This window comes from Trichosurus vulpecula, chromosome 8 (assembly GCF_011100635.1).
Source record: "Trichosurus vulpecula isolate mTriVul1 chromosome 8, mTriVul1.pri, whole genome shotgun sequence".
In the NCBI taxonomy this organism is placed as follows: domain Eukaryota; kingdom Metazoa; phylum Chordata; class Mammalia; order Diprotodontia; family Phalangeridae; genus Trichosurus; species Trichosurus vulpecula.
This window is the reverse complement of record NC_050580.1, coordinates 6,556,016-6,578,093: the sequence shown is the minus strand read 5'-3', so window position 1 is coordinate 6,578,093 and position 22,078 is coordinate 6,556,016.

The window sequence follows — 22,078 nt, the reverse complement described above, 5'->3', positions numbered from 1 at the left end:
TTTTTTCCAGCTGCTCTTCAAAACAGTAATGATAATGACAACAGCAAAATCTCATCCTGATTTAGCCAATGCAGGGACCTCAAGAAAAGGCACTCTTTTGATCCACGTCTGTGAGCTACCGGTGGGTACTTAGAAATGGGAATTCCAAGCCCATCCCATACATATAATTGAATTAATTTATACGCTTCAAAATGCTGAACCAAGCAAAGCTGAGAAAAGATTTTCTGGATAATTCAGAACATAGAAAGTCCAGGGACCTGACCCAGGTTCAAATTCTAGGACACCAACAAGGATTTCAGTAACATTCTGATTGCTCATTTTTAAATCTCATTTTATTAAGCCTTTAAACTGTGCACAAGGCAAGGGAGCATATTGTATAGAGCATTGGGCTTGGAGTCAGGAAGTTCCAGGCTCAAATCCTGCCTGTGACACTGATTAGCTACCCTGGCCAAGTAACTTACCAAAAAGTCACCTCCAGTAAGTTCCTATGACTTACACTCTGAGTTCTAGGTGGGCTGCAATCTGTATGTTAGGAAGGGAAGGAACAAGGAAGAGCATTGATTAAATGCCTACTTAAAGGCACTGTGCTATGTGCTTTACAGATGCTATCTCATTTAATCCTCACTACAATCCCAGGACAGAGGTGCTACTATGACACCCATTTTACAGTTGAGGAACCTGAAGCACACATAAGTAGCTAACCCTAAATGCACCCAAGTCACACAGCTAGTAAGAGTAAAGAGGTCAAATTTGAATTCTGGCCTTCTTGACTCCAGGCACAGGGCTCTATCCACTGCGGAAACTCCCAGCTACTACAAAGGACTTTAAGGAAGGAGTTGCCACATTACTTGGGCTGGTGGATTCACCAGTCTTCCCAGGGATGGAGGATTTGCAGGGTACTATGTGATGTAGGTGGCACAGTGGATAGAGTTCTGGTGCTGGAGTCAGGAACACTCATCTTTGGGAGTTCAAATCTGGCACTTACTAGCTGTATGGCCCTGGGCAAGTCACTTTGGCCTGTTTTCCTCAGTTTTCCCAACTGTAAAATGAACTGGAGAATGAAATGGCCAAATACTCTAGCATCTTTGCCAAGAAAACCTCAAATGGGGTCATGAAAAGTCAGACATGACTGAACAATGACTGACCAACAAGAATAGGTGATATGAATGTGACTGTGGTAAGAGTACTGAAGGTGCTGCCTGACTCTGCTCTCTAGAATTCAAGGTCTTTATGGGCAGTCTTCACTTGTGGTCCAAGTGCTCATTAAAACCACCTTTGCCATCACTTGCATCTTGAAATCTTCCAATCTCAAGACCCTTTTCCTCTAGATGCCCCAACTTGCATGGTGGCCATACCTGAACTCCTCGGTGCATAATGAAATAGGTTAAAGCATCTCCTTCAAGTTTTCTATGATGGGCACCCAAGGCGTGTATTAAATCTACATTGTAACTAACTCAAGTTGATTCAATTTAACAAATATTAAGAGGCTACATAATGCAGAGCAAGGCGCTGTTCCAGGCACTGAGCATACACAAATGAAAAAGACTGCTCCTGCCTTCAGTAAGGTATCATTGTAATATAGGGTAATCCCACCTAGCATCCAAGTCAATAAAAACCAAAATATAGACAAAGGAATTCAAGTGGGGGAGAATGCTCATGACTAGGGACATGGGGACAGGCTTTACAGAAGATGTGGCATCTGAGCAGCACTTTCAATGGAATCAGGGATTCAGACAGAAGAACATGAGGAGACCATTCCCAACCTCGGGAGACAGAAACACAGAGGTTAAAGTAGATAGGTAGATAGATCGATCAATCGATAGATAGATGGATAGATGGATGTATGGATAGATACGCATATAATACATATATCCTCACATATATACACTATGTGTGAGTATAAATATGTGTGTATATATGGGTATGTGTGTATGAGAGGGGAGATGAAGGGAGAGAGGGAGAGAAAGAGGGGAGAGACAGAGAAACAAAGACAGATGGAAAGGGAGAGAGAGAGACAGAGAGAGAGACAGAGAGAGAGAGAGAGAGAGAGAGAGAGAGAGAGAGGAAGGCAGGGAGGGAAGGAGGGGAGGGAGGGAGAGAGGGACAGGGAGAGAGAAAGAGAGAGAGAATAGTTCTCTGGCCAGTAGGAGTGGAACAAAGGGTGCATGAAGGAGAATAAAAGAAATAAGAATAGAGAAGTGGACTGGCGTCAGACTGTGAAGAGTTTTAAATGCCAGGCTTAGGGTTTTGTATTTTATCCTGGAGGCCATAGGGAGCCATTGAAGACGTTTGAGTAGGGCCATGACACATGGTGATCTGTGCTTTAGGAATATCAATTTGGCAGCCACGCAGAGGATAGATCAGAGAGGAGGGGGAAGTTGGAGTATAGAAGCAAAGAAAAGGAAGTCGGCCCTCTGTGACGTGCTTAAAAAGGCAGTTCTAGAATACTCTGATCACCTTTCTGGGGCCAGGCTGGCTGCTAATGAGCATGATGAATAGATCCGCGTTTACTGCACATCTCCAGACGTGGACCATTTGGACTGGTCTGTCTCCTTTCTGTACAGGGTGATTGCCTGGTTTCAAAGCCCATGTGATTCTTCCAAAAAACTGGAAATACAAACAACCCAAGGAGGAAAAATAGGCGAGCGGCATCCGACTCATTTGCCCTGGCCAGTGCCAGGGGGTGGGGGCTGAAGTTGTGGGAGTAAGTGCTTTTTCAACTAAGCAGAAAATTTACTAAGTGCCCAATGTCCTTGACGGCGGCGCACATGTATAAAATATGCATATCTGTGTAGATGTTTTCCCTAACAATGCTCTGAGAAATTACATTAAATTTCCAAATTACCCCCTGCTTTACAGAATTGCCCACAGAGACAGACACCAACAGCACCATTAAGTGTCAGGAAAGGAGCTGGCTTGTTACAGCTCGCTTTATGAGAGCCAGGGATCAAATATTTTTTCACAGTTTTATGTGGATAGTTTCATGAAAATTGATCAGGTCTAGAAAGTCACAGTCCAAATGAAGGTAAGGTTAAAGATAATTTATACATGATATTCCTAATTTTATTCCGAGTCCTTTTATTACTATGTAGGCCTTTATGACTTTAAAGAAAATGTCAGTGGCGGCAAATGACATTGTACTGAATAATCTCGTTATGAGGGAAAAGACATTTAAAACTCTTCCATATCAGCCCTGCTCTGTTCTGCTGAACTCACACTTTTCCCGACATAGCTGTCCAAAACTCCTGACTGTATTTTTAAAACCCTTTTCATGATTGTAAAACTTAGGTGGGTATTTTCAGGCACCTATTTATCCTCTCCCCCCACCCCCATTCCACCCTCAAACTCCTTATTTCATTCGAATTCTTACTTCCTAGTCAGTCCAGTCTTTTTAGAGAGCTGTATCTTTCTGTTCATCATGGGCAGAGAGAGCCCCAAATATCTGTGCACATGACGTAACTGAGATCAGAATGAAGCCTACAGGACCCAAGAAGGCATCCTGGGGAAATCCTGAACCCCTGAACCACCGATCCTGCTGTTTGGGGCAAAAGGACAGCCTCTGCCCCGACAGTCCCTGCCTGGAAAGAGGCAGCCAGAGCCAACATTACTTGATCCATACCAAGCAAACAGGCAGAGGACCTTCTCAGGATGCTCTGACTTTCCAAGGATCCTGAGACACTTAGCGTGTCACCTGAGGACATTGGTGTTACCTAAGCCAGCCAAAGAATCCAGAAGTCCATTTGAAAATGGCCTTATACCAGTCCCTAAGGGACCTGATTCTACTATCTGTCTCCAGAGGAAATTATTTTTTAAATAGATTAAAACCATTCCAAAAACATATTTGCAAGGGGAAAGTTTAAACTACTTATGAAAAATGAAAAAGAACTTTAAATGTCTACACACTGTTGGAATACAAATGAGCAATACCAAATACCAAGTAATCTAAACTTCCTGACAAAATAGAGATCCCTGATACGGAGCCTGAAGGGACCTTGGAACTCATCTGGCCCATCGTGCCCCACCCACCGTTATTGTTTCCTTTTTAATTTGTGGAATAAAACAAGCATTTCCAAAACATAGTACAATTTTTAAAAAGACTGTACAGGACACTGCAAATCCGCTACGTTCAACTTGTACTATTCACTTTAAACAGACAACAAAATTATGTAAATTTCATTTCTCTCTTTCCCCCATGACTATCATTAGACACAAATAGGTATATGTGTATGATGTGCGTATGTATATGTGTGTGTGTGTGTACACACATATACACACATAATTGTCTATACATATGTATATATACATATGTATGTAAAATTATTCTGTCCACATTTCTATTTTTTAGTTCTTCCTCTGGACGCAGATAACATCTTTCTTCATTTGTCCTTTATATAGTTAATTTGGGTATTTATAATAGGCAAAATATGTTATTCACTGAAAGTCATTCTTAAAAGGAAAAAAAGCAATTTCCATGATAACTTTTTTATATTTTTAAAAGGAATAGCAAGTTGTACAGAACAGATTTGCAGCTTCATGTGCAGCCATCTTTTTTATTATACTATGTTATGGACATGCTTGTTTTACTCCATAAATTAAAAAGAAAAGAAAGAAAACATAAAATTAAGAAAAAGAATGTCAACATTGCCAATTCTGCATTTAGGGCATTCCAAGCATTTCATTTGGACCTTACCCAAGCCCACCGAATCAGCCATCATCCATTCATATAGGAGAGCAAACTAATTTATTGAGGATTTTTATCTGCTCCCAATTAATTTGTCTGACTATTGACTGGGCCTCAGTAAGAGGGATGGAAGTGCAGATGTGGACTTCACCAGAGGAGCATCCTACAAACCAAACTGTTCACCATACAAATGCAATGCTTGTGTAGTGTTAATGGAAGAACCCTCAAGGTTAAACACTTCTCAGATCTCAGAAAAATAGATTAAGTGAAGCCCATGACCTCCAAGCTTCCTTCCCTCTCTACAGCCTATGTAAGTACAAGAATCCAGTGAAGGCAGCACCATATATTGAAAGTCCACTGATTTAGGAGTCAAGAGATACATGGATTCGAATCCTGTTTCTGACTCCTACTAGCTTTGAATCCATAAGCAAATTCCTTAACTTCTCTGGTTCTTCTAATTTAAAATGGTGGCAAAAATATATGTAGTACTGACATTGTAGAGTTGTCAATAGGATGGAATGCTCTTGCTCTTCACCTTGGCTCTTTTCCAACCCAAGCTCAAATGCCATCTTCTTCATACAGTCTTTTCTTCCCCTCACCCCAACTCTCCCCAAAGCTAGCACCTCCCCTCTGTGATTGCCCCCCATATGTAATTGCCCATACCTTATTTCAACATAGTTTGCCGTTTGTTGTCTTCCTGTTGAGAATGTGAGCACCCTGATGCCAAGGACTGTTTTGGCCTTGCTTTGGATCCCTAGCACTCATCCCAGGGCCCAGCGCACAGTAAGCACTTGCTAAGTGCTTGTCATTATCGAAGTAGATGATGATGACATGAATTTCTATACAACTTTAAGGTTTCTGAAACACTTGATACACAGCCAACCTCAGGCATGTGGAGCACCATTTTTCCCCTGTTTTAGTGTTTTGGAAATGGAGGTTCTGGGAAGAAAGTGCTTTGTAAGTTTCAAAGTAGAATCTGAGCTATTATTTATTTTCTGACTATAATAATTAAGGATGCAGAGACCTCCATTTACTCCCCCACGTTTGTCCTTGTTGTTACAGTGGACACCAAACCCCGTTTTAGAAACCACCAGCATCCTCAGAAGGTATGCAGGGGCAGTGGAAAATTTGCTGAATGTGGCACTACAGGGGGCCAAGTTTGACTCTGCTCAGCAACATACTCCCTGAGTGACCTTAGGGAATTCACTTGGGGTCCCCAGCCTCATCTGGCTTTCTGCAAAATGTTTAAGTTGGACCAGATGACCTCTAAAGTTCTTTGCACCTTTAAGTCAAAGATGCTGCATGTTCTGCAGGCAGTAGATAATGAGAATGTTTGCTCCTTTTCTTCCTCTTATCCCCTTCTTCATAAATCTCCTTGTCTAAGGCTCTGCACATGCTGATCCCTGACCAAATCTCTTTTCATGTCCTCCCACTTTGCCCAATTCCTCACCTCCCAATTCCCCTTCCTGAGCCTTCCCTTGATCTCATTTCACAACTGTTAGCCCCTGGCAACATTCCCTTCATTGTTCATGTCAGAAAATCGGCTTCTCCTGGACCAGACACCCTCCCAAATTCTGAAAAAGAGCATCGCACCGGGCAGGGCAGCTTTGTGCTGCTGTCCAGGGCTCCTTCAGAATACTGAAGCCACAGTGTACTTTATTCAAAACAAACTCTCTACTTGCCATCTTGAGATGGGCCTGGCTGCCACTCCTCTTGTCCTTTAGTTCTTAGGGTTCAGGCTGGGAAATCTCCACATCTTGGGAGCACAGATCCCCCTGCCAGCCTCCTGTAAGAGCTTAAGGGAGGTGTGGGTAAGGTTTCCTAACCTTTAATGCTTCATTTTTCAGCAGGCTGACCAAGGTTAACTTGGGCTAAACAGGCTGATATTTGTGTTTCAGGATCTTAAAGGTTTTGCTGTCAGAGGCTCAAGTGAGAAAGAAAAATGATACCTCTGATCTCCACGCTCTTTTACATTTGAGCTGGATGAATGCAAAATAAGGTCAATTGTACATGGGAGCTTGGGGAAGGAGATGGATTTTTCATGGAGGAAGATGCTCTCTGCAACCCGGGAAAGAGAGGGTGGTTTCCACAAACTGCTACAAGCTCAAGGATTCTGATCAAGGCACGGAAACATCATCTGGAAATGCCCTTCACTGGTGCTGATCATCATCCAGCTATGTCTCACCTTCATCCTTCGCTGTTCTTGCTCATGATAGCCCTTAGTCCACCCAATGATCTGAAAGAGTTCTTCTGTTTTGTTTTTGCCACCTGGCTAGCACCCCCACCCCTACCACTCATGAGAGACCCTGGACTCCATGAGTCCACTCCAGTCCTGGGAATTCAAGCCCAAAGGGTCAATTTCCCTTGCTGGTTCACACTCACACCCCAGAACACCTATGTAAAGCTCCTGGATAGATCTTAGACATATCACACGTATAGGATTCCCAAAAAAAGTGAGTAAGAGGGTTACCATCACCACAAAAACTCAAAAGATGCAAAAAAGCTTATAGGAATCCATGAACAAATAAAGAAACATAAATTACTCACATAGCCCATTAAACTCCACTTAGAAAGTGAAGAGGCTTTGGAGGACTGCTCAATGAGTATTTCCCAACACCTTAAACCTTCCTTATCCAAAGAGGTCATGACAGGAGCATTGTGGACAGACTTCCTCCATGTCTCCTGCCACCCCTCACCTGGCAGGCTATGGCTTCAATCCTCTCTTCACTGGTGAGTCCTCTGTGGACAATCTTCTTCTTTTCCTGGGAAGTACATTGCCAAGGAAGTTTTCTCCCAGAGATGGGAGCCATTCCTACATTGAAATTCAGGAATTTGTGTTTACCTACAAGGCAAATCCCCAAACTCATATTACCCTCAACTCCTATTACACACACGTGTGTGTGTGTGTACGCACATATATGTATGCATATATGTACACATACAGATACATGTACCATTATACATGACACATGTGTGTATGCCTATTTAAGTGTACATACGTGTATTGTGTATATATACATACATGTGTGTGATATATATGCAATGTGAGCATTAGTTTTGCTTGACTATTTTATCAAAAGGATTATGTTTTTCTTTTTTTCTTTTCCCCAATGGGTAGTAGGAGGTGGGGTAGAGATAAAATAGATTTTTGCTCATTGAAATAAATGTAATTGAATTTTTAAAAAAAATAAACTATCTGGCTGTGTTTAAGCATATGTCTGCAGTACCATGTGCTTCTCTCATAAGTCAACATTACTGCTCCTGGGGATGGGAGGAGGGGAGTAATCCTTCTCTTTCTCTTACTGTACTCTAAAAGAGAATCCCAGGGAATGAGAAAGTAAGCACATGCCAACCTTGTCCACTTTTGTAGTCCAAGGTCAAGACAGCTTCTCAGTCTGTCTTCTTGAGTCTCAGTCACTATGAGCCAATCAGTGTGATTTTCTATGTCCCCTCAGCAAGAAAATGGGAACATAGAGAGCTGCCTCTCAGATACCCAAAAATAAAGAGGCTGCAATCTGGGCAGGTTGAGTGGGGAACTCAGTAACAATCCTCATCATCCTGATAACTCTCTTTAAAAATGTCAGGTACTAGTGTATTTGCTTTGCATATATTTTCTATGTCTCCATGCATATGTTATACTCTCTCTCTCATCAAATAGAATATGTTTTTTTTTATTTCAGGGAACTGTGTTTTTTTCTTCATATTTTAAGCATCTAACACATAGTGGGTGATTAATAAATGTTTACTGAATTGACTTGACATCTGTCCCACCCTCTTGTTACATAACCATAGAATTTCACCTTGAAAAGGACTTCAGAATTCATTTAGTCAAACACATACATAGAAAAACCCTACCTGACAAGTAATGATCCAGTTTGTGTTGGGGGGAAGGGTTCTTTTCCCCTTAACATCAAGAATCAATCTGCCCCTTTGCAACTTTCCCTCATTGTGCACAGTTCTGTCCTACAGAACCACAAAGAACAAGTCTAATTCCATCATGCATATGAGAACCCTTCAGACACTTAAAGTTTCTTATCACATCCCCTAAACCTCTTCTTGTCTGGACCAAGCATCCCCAGTTCCTTCATGGCATTCTCATATGCCAAGAATTATAAGTTCTCTACCACCCTTGCTGCCAGCCTCTGGACACTCTCCAATTTATCAATGACATGTGTAAATGGGCACCCAGTCCTGAATGGCAGATACATCCTGACTAGAGCAGATTACAGGGATATGATCACCCTCTGACCTGGGCAACCTATGTCTCTGTAAAAGCAATTGGAAGCTGCCATGGTTTCTGGAGCCATTATCACACTGACCTCGTAGTGAGCTGGACTGTCCATCCATCCATTCTCCCTTATCTGACTCTTGTTGCTTCACAGTTGGCCCAATTCTTTTTCCCTATCACATACACCCCTAATGACACCTCTCTGCTACTTCATGGGGATAAATCCATTTGGGTCGCAGGTCAATGGAGCCCATATAATTTCATCCACTATATTTTTACTGCCCTTTGGGTTCCCTACAAATCTTAGGCTCAGTAATGTGAATCTCATAAACTTTCCCATTTGGGTTCTGAGAGGGAAGATGAACACTGAGAAGGGTTTCTCCTCACTGCTTTCTCTACACATGGAAACTAATAGTTTATTTTAGAAAAAGAGTTAATATTTAAGATTAGCCTTTTATGTGCATTCAGAAACATTGATTGACTAATAAGCAAAGCCGCTCTGAGGATCACATCTCTATTAAATTCTCTTGGCTTTTTAAGATGGAAGAAAGGCCAACTTTTTTTCTTCCTCTAAATGCAAATCTTTCCATGTAACACTGTGCCTAATCTACTACATCTAATTAATCTGTTTGAGCTGATGAAATGTTACCTCCGCATTTTTTGTTCCTTGTATACAATTATTGTACCAGTAGTGAATAAATCAATATTCCCAATCCAACTGTAAAAAACAATCAAGAAAAGCAGGGCTTCTCAGGGAAAAACCCACCAAATAATATTTATTAAGTCTGCCTCAATCCACAGCAGAGCCTGACGCCGCTCAAGCATTTTCTGCAAGTGTAATAAGCGAGCTCCGATACATGATGAAGGTGGCACATGCCAATAATTTCACCATTTTACACTGCAGAGTAATTGAAGGATTTAATGAGAAACAAACCAATAAAAGTAAATAGACCATGTTAGAGGAGGAGAAACTGATCTGAAATGGAAGTGACTCCATTGTGAGTTGAGGTTTTTTGCTTGATGCCACCAGAGAGAAACTGGGGTAGAGACAGTGGTTCTTTATCCACTTTTTAAAAGGATACACACTTTGCTCCCTGAAAGATGCCAGTTCTCAGAAGAGGAAGACAGAGGCCAGATGGGCTTGGGCCAACACACCCTGACACAGGGGGGCTTGACCTGTCCTTCTGAAAATGGCCCCTTTGGCTATGGGCATTCCATGTGGCCCAGAGTGCCCCAACAGAGTGATCCCTTAGAGGTTCTTATTAATCTGCAGCCAAATTGGAGACAGAGTGAGCCTGATCTTTGTCCCCTCCCAGGCTCAAAGCCATGTCCCTTCCTACATTTGAAAAAAATAGAATTCCTTCCTCGGGCCCTGGATGTGCTGTTGGAGATAGAAAAGGCAGAGAGCTCTGTGGAGTTGGAACTATTCACTCTAGTGCCCAGAGCAAGCATCTGAAAAGAAGCCCTCAAGCCAAATATTTAAGGCAATTTCAGCTGAGGTAGAAGGCAACCTCAGACTGAAGGTGGCCCATTGGTGAGGAGGTCAGGGCTTCAGGGACACTCCAAGGCTGTTGCTGAGCTAAGGGAGCAGAGACTCTCACTTGGTCTTCCAATGCAGGGTGGAAAGGGATTGTAGCTTCCTATCTGAACTATTTTTACAAATAAGGTACTAATCTAAGATGTGCCTAAGTGTTGGCAGCACCCTCTAAATTCTGGTGTGCAGAGATGACACCGTGGTCAGCCTACCCTAACGACAGCTCTGCAAAGTGGCCCAAGCACAACTTTCAAGGCCCAGAATGAGTAGGGTGCCCCTGATATAGACTGGCTTTGCTCCTGCCCACAATCTAGACCATCTTGCTAAGCTATGAGTCATCATGCGAATGAGACATTTTGGAGATTGCATGAGCAATTCACATGCAACTCTCCTCTCTTCTGGGTGTTCGAAAAACTCATCTGAAAGAACCAAAAGAAATCAAAGACCTACAAAACCAAGGCTCAAGGCAGAAAAATGGTAAGCACAAAGCCAAAACTCCAACTACTCTAAAACTGAATGCTATGTATAGAAGAGACACCAGAGGCCATGGAAGCCATGGATGAGGAGAAAACCGGGATCCCAAGGGGTTTAATGATTGCCCAAGGCAGCAGAGTTACTAAGAAGTGGAGGTAGAATTTGAACCCAGCTCCACTGACTCCAGATCCCAGGCTCTTTCCCTTTCTTCACAATGCTTACCCTTCTCTACCACCTTTGTTGCTCTGCCTTGGTTATGACCTTTAACCTACAGAGCCCATGAACTACTGACATATATTCCAAGAATATGGACCACAAGAATATGAGGGTGGTTTTAAGGTGGTAGAGCTGGATCAAAACTTAGCACATAGAATGTCAGAAGGGAAAGGGGCCTTAGAACATGGAATATCAGAGCTGAGACAGACCTTAGAACGTGGAATATCAGAACTAAGAGGGACTTTAGAACACGGAATGTCAGAGTAGGAACAGACCTCAGAAAGGACTTGAGATATTTTCATATTCAATCTCCTCATTTTCTCTGCTTAGTTTATGTTTTCTTAGTTAACATGCATTTATTTTCTATCCCTCCTACCCCCACCCTCCACTGAAAAAGCAAAGAAAACAAAAACTTTACAACAAATATTCATAGTCAAGAAAAACATCATCTCGGTATTATCTGCATCTCTTCCTGAGTCCTGAGCCCCACCCCTCCCTGTCAGGATGTGGTGGGCATGCTTCATCATGGGTCCTCTAGAACTGTGACGGATCATCTCAGCCATCAGAGTCCTCAACATCTTTCGCAGTTATTTGTCATTAAAATATTGCAGTTATGATGTGAACAAGGACAGACTTTCTCTCTCTCTCTCTCTCTCTCTCTCTCTCTCTCTCTCTCTCTCTCTCTCTCTCTCTTTCCCTCCCAACTAGAAGGGGAAATTTTCTGTCTAGGAGTTTCTCCCTTTTCTTCCCTGGACATCACGTCCTCTCATAGCAAAACCAGATGGCCTGTACTGGGCCTTTGCACAGCAAAGGAAGCATCATTTTGGCTTAGGAGCCTTCATTTGTCGTCTGCCTGAGTCAGAGGGCCAGGGTTGGAGAGTAATTTCCTGCAGAGATGCTATTGCCAGTTCCGAGGTTTATATGTTTTCTCCCCATCTGCACAATGGAAAACACTCCATTGTAATAAGTTATTGCTTTGTGTGGCGCCTGGGGAGTGAGGGAGAAGGCAGGTTCAAAGACCAAGTGTGGAACACTCCCTCCCCAGGCACTTGAGGGCCAAGCACAATGTACAGGTCACTGACCCTTTTATAAGAGCCTTGAAGTGCTCTCTTGAAGAGTATTGACTGGTTGCGGCTTTTTATTTCAAAACCAAGTTCAAGCAGAATGATTTTGTGACCAGGAGTCTCCAAACAAGGCAAGTGTTTATTTGAATTATTTAGATGAAGCTCAGAGTTGCGGTCAGAGATCCCCAATGTTTAAGGGTTAAAACCTGAAAGAGCCATGTATCCCCCACCAGTTCTGCTCCCAGGACCATGATTTTCAATGCAAACTGCTCTAATTTAACAGAATTCATTCTGGCCAGTGAGACATGATAGGATTTTTAGCCCTCGTTGAAACTCACAAGCTCATGGGGTCTGAGCAAGAAAGAACCTTATATGTCCCAGAGGACAGTCTCTCCATTTTGCAGATAGGGAAAGTGAGGTATAGAGAATTTAGGTGACTTCTCAAGGTCACACCACCAGTAAGAGTCTGTGATGAGATTTGATCCTGTGGCTTTGGACTCCTAGTCTAAGGCTCCACTATTCCACACCACTTCTCTAAGACAGTTTAGTCGATCAACTGAACTTCCTCTAGAGCTAGGGACCTCAGAGGCCATGGTGTCCAACTCCCCCATTTTACAGAGGAGGAAGCAAGTGGCTTGTCCTGGGGAGCAATTCCAGGAGGTGACATCAGAACCCAGTCCTTGGACTCTGGGACTCATGGGAAGAAGAATTAAAAGATGACTACAAAATATTCATCCTGGGTGGCAGGGAAATGGTAACTAGGCCCCTGGAAAGAAATGGGCACGCCGCTTGATGCCCTTGCTGTCCCTACTGAGGTTTCCTTCTTCCTCCTCTGTACCTGTCACATATATGCCTCCTTGTTTACATAGTGTCTCTCTCTTCAGAATATAAGCTTCTTGAGGGCAGGGGTGGTTTTGGCCTTTCTTTGCATCTCCATCACTTAGTGTGATGCCTGGCACATAGTAGATGCTTAATATTTGATGTCTGAGTTGAGTTTTGAGAAAAAAAATAACTCAGTCTTCTCAACGATGTAAGAGGACAATCCCACATGTAGTCCTGACCTCACTGGATTATAAAATTAAGTGGGAGATAGGGCATGACTATCAGTTTGGTTCAATTCCCACAAGCATTTGAACACATTCTTCTTCTGAGCCAGGCCTGGTTCTCGGTGCTAGGGACCCAATGACATAAATGAAAGGGACCCTGCCCTCAAGGAATGTTCATTCTTCTGGGCAGAAATGAGCCATATATCAAGAATTATCTACAAATGACACACCGAGTAATTCCTTGGAAAAGAGTGTTGGCCACTATGGGGATGGAGATGTTTCCCGAAGAAGGTCACCCTCCAGCTGAGCTGGGGGAAGCCTGGCGTTCTGAGGCAGAGGTGAACAGGGAGTATGTTCCAGATGTGGGGAAAAGCCTCGCAGACGGGGCAGGAATTGTTGAATGTGGAGAAATATTGACAATTTTTCTATTTTGCCCTCTAAAAGCCTCCCTTATGGGTGGAAGTATTGGAGTTTTAGAGGTCTTATGATACACTCAGGTCAGAGTGGTGTGCCCCCTAGGACCACAGAACCCCGGTGCATCACTTCCCACCAGCAGAGCTTCTCAGATGGATGGGCTCTCTCCATCTTTCCATAGAATGGACCATAACTCTGTTCCACACCACATTCCAATAATGGAATTTAAGTGAGAATAATTTCAAAGAGCAACAGTCGTTTACATATTAGTGATTGTAAACGGAAAAAAGTGCTGTGCTGGCGAGGTTAAATGCAATTAACATTGGGCCCCATATCTGCTGGGCTCTGGGGAGGGGTGCCTGATGGCTTTGGCAGGTTAGTGTTCAGATTTTGATAAAAAAATTAAAAAACCATTATTATACAGTATGCCTTGGCTGCAAATATTAGAGCTGCTGCAAATTCAAAGAGACTTCAGGAAAGTAGCAGCACAATGTGAGAATTGACAAATAGCACCAGAAACAATGCATTCTCTAAGAGAGATTCCCAGCTAGAAGGAACAGAGTCCAAATGGCCACATGGGAAGAACGATGCTATGATCTCCCCACCTTCTTGGCAGAGGTAGGGACCTATGGATCTGGAATGCTGATTGTAGTTGCCATTCCCCTTTTTATTCTTTAGGCTAGGGGATGGGCTTCTGGAGGAGAAAACCAGCAACTTTTCCAATAATGGAAGACAGCTAGCTAGCATTTGCACCTTGATGCCTTTCCTCTTTAGGCTAGGCTTCTCCAATTCCTTCAATTGATGCCTAAGGTGGCATGCTTGCCAGTCCCCTCAGGAACCTGCTCCTGCTCCTGATCCCATGGACACTGTCCAGCTTCATAGTACACTTCCTAAAGTATGGCACCCAGAACAAAGCACCATAGTCCAACTGTGATCTGGCCAGGGCAGAAGTCAGGCAGACTGTCACCTCCCTCCTTCTGTCACAGGCCCCTCTGAGGACGCATTGCCTTTAATATGCTCGAATGTCCACATGAGGAAGGTAAAAAGATAAGAGGTGTGTAACAACAGGATGAATTCTGGACTGTGTCAAGAAAGACAAGGCTCAAAGTTCAACTGGGCCCTTCACTGGCTGCAACATTTTGATCCAAATCTCACAGCATTCAGGGAGAACTACTGAGAGGATTGATCTTCCCGTTTTACAGATTGAAAAAAGGAGGCCCAGAGAAATTAAGTGACTGACCCAGCATCCCACAGGCAGTGTTCTGTCTATGGCATATGTTACATTATAATGGCCTGAATTCATGGATGTGTCAGACTTCACAAAGGCAATCTGGCCCACCAAACCTCCTCATACTCCAGAACCCAGAATGCACGTAGCCAAGTCAGAAGGGGGAGCAAGGAGGTCAAAGGTAGCCTCTGATCCACCTCCTTTCCTCTTTTAATTCTGTCATTCTCTGAAATTCAGGCAATGTTTTGGATCACGGGATGGCAGGATGGAGGGTATGATCAGAGAACGTGGTGGGATAATGGGAAGGAGGGGCGATGAGAGAGAAGATTGGTAGGATGGTGGGTGGCAGGATGACCAGATAAAAGATTGGTGGAAGGGGGAGACTGACTGATAACATACAGGTTGGCAAACTGGTGGCACATTGGGATGAAAGAACAGGAAGACACTGGGAAGGTAGTGAGTTAGGATAGGTCGTGAGTTTGGGGTGAGAATAGTAAGATGGTAGGATAGCTGGCAGTAGAGATTTCAGAGCAAGTTAATGGGATAGTAGAATGACAGCCACCTTTGCAGCATGGTGCTTACTTCACTCATTTTTCCCAAAGCAGGAACACTTAGTATTCCTGTTACCTTGAGGATGTGCATAAATCCTTTATTTTCAATCTTACAGTCCAACCTCATTCAGAAGGAGCCTATGGCATAGACCAACATCTTACACCATATACCAAGATAAGGTCAAAATGGGCCCACACTTCAGAAATAAAAGGTGATACCAAAAGCAAATTAGGAATGCAAGGAATAGTTTGCCTGTCAGATCTATGGTAAAGGGAAGATAGGGAACACTGTGAAATGCAAGATGGATAATTTTTATTACATTAAATCAAAAAGAGTTTGTGCAAACAAAGCCAATGCAACCAAGATTAGAAAGGAAGAAGAAAGCTGGGAAACAATTTTTATAGCCAGTATCACTGATAAAGGCCACATTTCTAAAATAGAGAACTGAGTGAAATTTATAAGAATACAAGTCATTTCCCAATTGATAAATGGTCAAAGAACATGAACAGGCAGTTTTCAGATGAACAAATTAAAGCTATCTATAATCATATGAAAAAGATGCTCTAAATCACTATTGATTAGAGAAATGCAAATTAAAACAACTCTGATGTACCATATCACACCTATCATATCAAATAACATTACAAAACAGGAAAATGATAAATGTTGGAGAAAATGTGGGAAATTTGGAACATTAATGCATTGTTGCTGGAGTTGTGAACTGATCCAACCATTCTGGAGAGCAATTTGGAACTATGCCCAAAGGGTTATTGAACTGTGCATACCCTTTGATCCAACAATACCACTACTAAGTCTATATCTCAAAGAAATTTTTAAAAAATGGAAAAGGATCCACATGTACAAAAATATTTATAGCAACTCTTTTAGTGGTGGCAAAGAATTGGAAATTGAGGGGATGCCCATCAATTGGGGAATGACCGAACAAGTCATGGTATATGAATGTGATGGAATACTGTTGTGATGAAATGATGAACAGACAGAATTCAGACAAATCTGGAAAGACTTATATGAACTGATGCTGAGGAAAGTGAGCAGAACCAGGAGAACACTGTACACAGTAACAGCAATGTTGCATGATGACCAACTTTGGGAGGCTTAGCTTTTCTCAGCAATGCATGGACAATTCCAAAAGACTCATGATAGAAAATGCTATCCACATCCAGAGAAAGAACCAGGGAGTCTGAATGAAGATCAAAGCAGACTATTTGTTCTTTTTTGTTCTTTTTATTTGCTCATGGCTTTTCCTTTTTCTTCTGATTCTTTCACAACATGACTAATATGGAAATATGTTTAATATGATTGCTCTCGTATATCTTGTATCACATTGCTTGCCATCTTGGGGTGGGAGTAGCAGAGGGAAGGAGAACATTTTAGAATTCACAATTTTATAAAAGTGAATGTTAAAAACTAAAAATTAATTAATTAAAAAAAGAAGTAGCCTATGACCCATGGATTTCCATTTAGAAAGGCCAAAGTCACCTGTTCATCCTGAATCATCACCAGTTTTTTTGACTTTTGTCTTGTCACTGGACTCCGATGACTCTGAAGGAGAGAGTGAGGCTGAGGATCTGGCACTGCTCCTCCTCACTTAAATCCAATTCATGCTCCAGCCAAGGTACCACCTGTGATGTCATTGGTCCTCTTTGAGAATGAACGATGAATGATAGTCACATCCCAACAAGAATGAGAACTTGAGGACAGGGTCATGGAACCCTCTGGTTAGAGCAGCAGCATCAGTCAACACCAGGAAGACAGCTCAACTCTCAATGCTGGCAGGGTGCCCAGCACCCCACACTGAGAACTCCCCGCCTTCTGGTTTGTTGCTCCCTCTCAGAGTTTGGGGTCTGCGTGGCATGAAGAGGTTCTAATTCAGAGGCACTAAAGAGCTCCTCCCCAGTAAGCACTTTGCTAAGTGGAGCCGCCTGGAATAGGGTTGAGCTCTTGTATTGAAATCTGCAGGGGCTCCTCAGCTGAAGAATCTTCCTCTGGTAATGGCTCCTTGCTTTAGTTTTAAATGGCTTTGCCCCCACATAGGCTCTGTGTCAAGTGTTAATGGTCTATAAACACACACATAAATGCACCAGGGGCTCTCTACTTAAAGAAAATCCTTGAGTAAAAGCAAAGTATGGTAACACAAATAATCGCCCCAGAATATGTTGGCTCTGTAAGAACTGCCTTCCATTGGCTTCCGAGAAGGGCTCCGGCTGAGCAGTGGGAGGCTTGTTTATTTGGGTGTGGGAGGTGGAAACAGAGCCTTCCCTTCTTGGCACCTCCGTTCAAAGTGTCCGGGCAGCCTAGATGATTCCCATCCATGAGTCATACTTATTGCACGCCCCCCAGGGAGTAAGAAGGACTGGAATTTCTGCAGCAGGTGAGGTTTGCCAAGTACTTTATCCAGCATCCTATCCCAGCCTCAGAGAAGCGCTGGGAGGGAAATATTGGAGGTGCTGCTTATCTTGATTTACAGATGAAGCCGTGGAGGTTTAGAGAAGTGATATAATCTGCCTACTGCCAAGAAGCTAGTAAGTATGCAAAGTGAGATCTGAACCCAAGTCTTCATGATTCCACAGCTACTCATCACCACCACCCCCCCCCACACACACACATACACACACACATACACACACACACACACATACACACACACATACACACACACACATACACACACACACATACACACACACACACATACACACACACGCACACACACATACACACATACACACACACACACACACACACACACACACACACACACACACACACACACACACAGTGTTAAGGCTGTTAACGTCTTCTCCCCAAAAATTTCCTCGCATTTATTTTATATAGACTTGAATCCATTCATGCTGCCACCCAGCCCCCCCCCCACCCCCGCAGATTGCGAGCTCCTTGAAAGCAGAAACTGGGTCCGTTTGGTCTTTTTTATCCCCAGTGATAATGCGAGATCTGCCACATAATAGCCCCTTGATAAATGCTTCCGGATTAATTGATTCATTGGGCATTACACTCTAGAAGGGATATTGGAAAATTAGAATGTCAAGAGAAATCCAAACAAGAATGGTGAAAACTGAAGAACATTCTATGAGAGGATTCGTTGAAGGAACTGGAGATGTTTATCCGGGAAAAGAGAACACTTATGGCCACATGGTTTTTAAAATGGATTGAGAAGGTGGTTGTTTGTTTGTTTTTTCTCTGACATCATCTGGATTTCTTGACACTCTCATATCCGAGAGTCCTTTAGGACATACATGAAAACTGTCTTCAGTTATTTGAAAAAAAAAACTGACTTAGAGAAAGAGGGAATAAATTTCCTTTGTTTGACCTCAAGGAAGAGAACTCAAAGCAATGGGCTAGGGCTGGGGAGGGGGAGAGGAGACAAAGAGGGCAGAGTCTAGATTCCCAGCATTTCACAGCTGGACAGGAGACTGGAGCCCATAGGATCCAGTGCAAGTTTGAACAATCCCCTTTACAACATATATGACAAGTGACCATCTGGCCTTTGTTTGAGGACCTCCAGTAAGGTGGGGACCCACCACTTCCTAAAGAATCTTGTTTCACTTTGGAATGACTCTCATTATTAAGGATTTGGTTTTGTTCATTTTTTGTCTTGTTTTCCCTGACATCAGGCCTAAAATGTTACTGTGTAAATTCATTCCACCATTTTTGGTTCTATCCTCTGAGGCCAAAGAAAAGAGTTCAAATCCCTCTTCCATAGGAAGTCTTTTAAATACAAGATATGAAGACAATATAGCAGGGAAGTTAAAAATCATACTAGGTCTATATGAAAAAAAGCTCTAAATCACTACTGATTAGAGAAATGAAAATTAAAACAACTCTGAGGTACCACCTCACACTTCTCAGATTGACTAAGATGACAGAAAAGGAAAATGATAAATGTTGAGAAAATTGGAACACTGGTGAATAGTTGGTGGCATTGTGAACGGATCCAGCCATTCTGCAGAACAATTTGAAACTATGCCCAAAGGGCTATAAAACGGCACATTCTCTTTGGCCCAGCAATACCATGACTAGGTCTGTATTCCAAAGAGATCAAAGAAAAGGGAAAAGGGACATGTTTGTACAAAACTATATATAACGATATATATACATATATGTATATTATATATACACACACACATATATATACATATATATTTATGTGTGTGTGTATATATGTGTATATGTATGTATATATGTATATATATATATATATATATATATATATATATATATATATATATATATATGGAGAGAGAGAGAGAGAGAGAGAGAGAGAGAGAGAGAGAGAGAGCTGGTCTTTTGTGGTGGCCAAGAATTGGAAATTGAGGGGATGCCCATTAACTGGGGAATGGCTGGACAAGTTGTGGTAGATGATTGTGATAGAACGCTGTATTGTGCTGTCAGAAATGAGGAGGACAGTTTCAGAAACACCCGGGAAGACTGTATGAACTGATACAAAGAGAAGGCAGCAGACCCAGGAGAGCGCTGTAGACAGTAATTTCTGTACCTTCAACAAGCAGTACAAAGTGTTTCCTCAACTCCAGTGTTGGGGGGAGGGGTGGTTAAGATGACCAGGATGGAACAAGTCTAGAAAGGAGGTCAACCAAAGCGTGGCCACTGAGTGCAGAACCTGCTAACTAGTAGTTGCCTCTGGTAACCAGATACTAAGATCTGTTATTTCTATATTGCTGTTACCGTTGTTCAGTTGTTTCACGTTTTTCCCACTCTTCGTGCCCTCATTTGGGGTTTTCTTGGCAAAGATGCTGGATTGGTCTGCCATTTCCTTCTCTAGATCATTTTATAGATGAGGAAACTGAGGCAAACAGGGTTAAATGACTGGTCCAGGGTCACACAGCTAACAAGAGCCTGAGGCCACATTTGAACTCAGATGATGAGTCTTCCTGACTCCAGGCATAGCACCCTATCTGCTGTGTCTAGCTGCTCAATTTCTATATTGTTAAAGCACATACACAAAGTACCGTCAGTATGCCCTCTAAGTATCGGTACCTGGAGGATACTTGGCTGTAGCTATGTCTCTATAATTGGGGTACATAGTAGAAATACCTCATTTGGGGATAGTCCTGTCTTAAATTCCTGCTTCGACCTATGGCATGAGCTTCTTAACCCCTTTCTCTGTGTGCACTGCTGCCATATTTGCTTTTATTATGAAAAGATCAAGTTCTTGTAGGGGGTAAATGTGCCATCATGGTTGGGTATTTAGAGTCATATTAGTATGAACATTGGGGTGGACATTTTTGTTGAATTTTACTGGGCAATCGTGTATAATTGATGGGAATTTTATTAAGAAACCTCTTTTATTTGACTGATTACTTAATCATTCCCTCATGATTATTGAAGACCATCTTAAATATAATTAATTTCCCTAATAGAAACTCGCTGTGTTTTCCTTCCTCGGCAGTATCTTCATGGTTATCCTATAATTTAAGGCTGTCCTGGGGCAGCTTTAAATTATGCACATGTTTGTATTAATTATTTAATTTGGATAAGAAAAAGATATACATTACTTAACCACAAAATCTAGCTGGGTTCTAGAATTATAAATGCAGTGGGTGTTCCCAATCCTTCTCCTCCACTTGATTTTTCCAAATACACCCTTCCATTTCAAGACTGGCAGTGAATGAATCTGGGCTGAATCTCAATGCTCCCCAGGATGGCTCCCCTGGAAATCAAAGCCAGGGTGCATCGACGACAAACGATGGGGCCCATGTCCTACTTCTATGACAGAAAAGTGAGGTTCCACGTCAAGAGAAAGCTGGTCATTATCAATCACAGTCGTGCCAGCATCCTGACGGGTTGTTAAGTAATGCACCTGTGCCAGTGATTGGTTCTCAATGATGAATCTATTTTACATATGGCAGTCAGGTTTCTGGGCAGCACCTCTGAGACATCTCAAATCCCAGCGAACAATGTTGTGAGATCTCAGAAGGAAGACGGAAAGGGGACGTGTGAAGCCAAGGACTGAAGGATTGACATGACGCAACATAGCCTACTGTGCTCTTGGGTCACATGCTGTTATCTTCTCCATCAGAAGCCAGGGCCTCTCTTCATTCCCCTGCTGGGTGTGCAAAAGGCTTATTGGCTTCATGGGGTGTTCCTTTGGCACATTGTGGGGGCAGAAGCAGAGTTAGGCTATAAATCTGTGAATCCTCAGGGAAAACCCCTTAACTTGTAAAGTTTCCAGAAACGAGTTGAAGACCCATCCTTGTGTTGGTTGGATACAGCTGAATTAGTTGCAGCCACAGGAAGTCTGCACTCAAGAAGGCCATATCCCACCATCAGAAAAGAGAAAATCTGGAATCAGGAACAGATGAGCAGACAGGGTCAGGATACTGGCTATCAGCCTCTCGGAAGAGTGGGAAGCCTTTGAAGCAGATGGGAAGGGTGGTAAGGAATGTCTGTTTTTGAATTACAAGGGACTGCACAAACCATTGATGTAGTGCCCATTGTCTTTACAGGCAGGAAAACTGAGGCTTAGAGAAGGAAAATAAGTCTCCCAAGGTCATAGTTAGGCAATAACAGAGCCAGAATTCAAACTCAAATCCTGTCATTTGAATTTCAGAGCACTGCCTCTGCATGTGAAGGCAAAGTCAGAA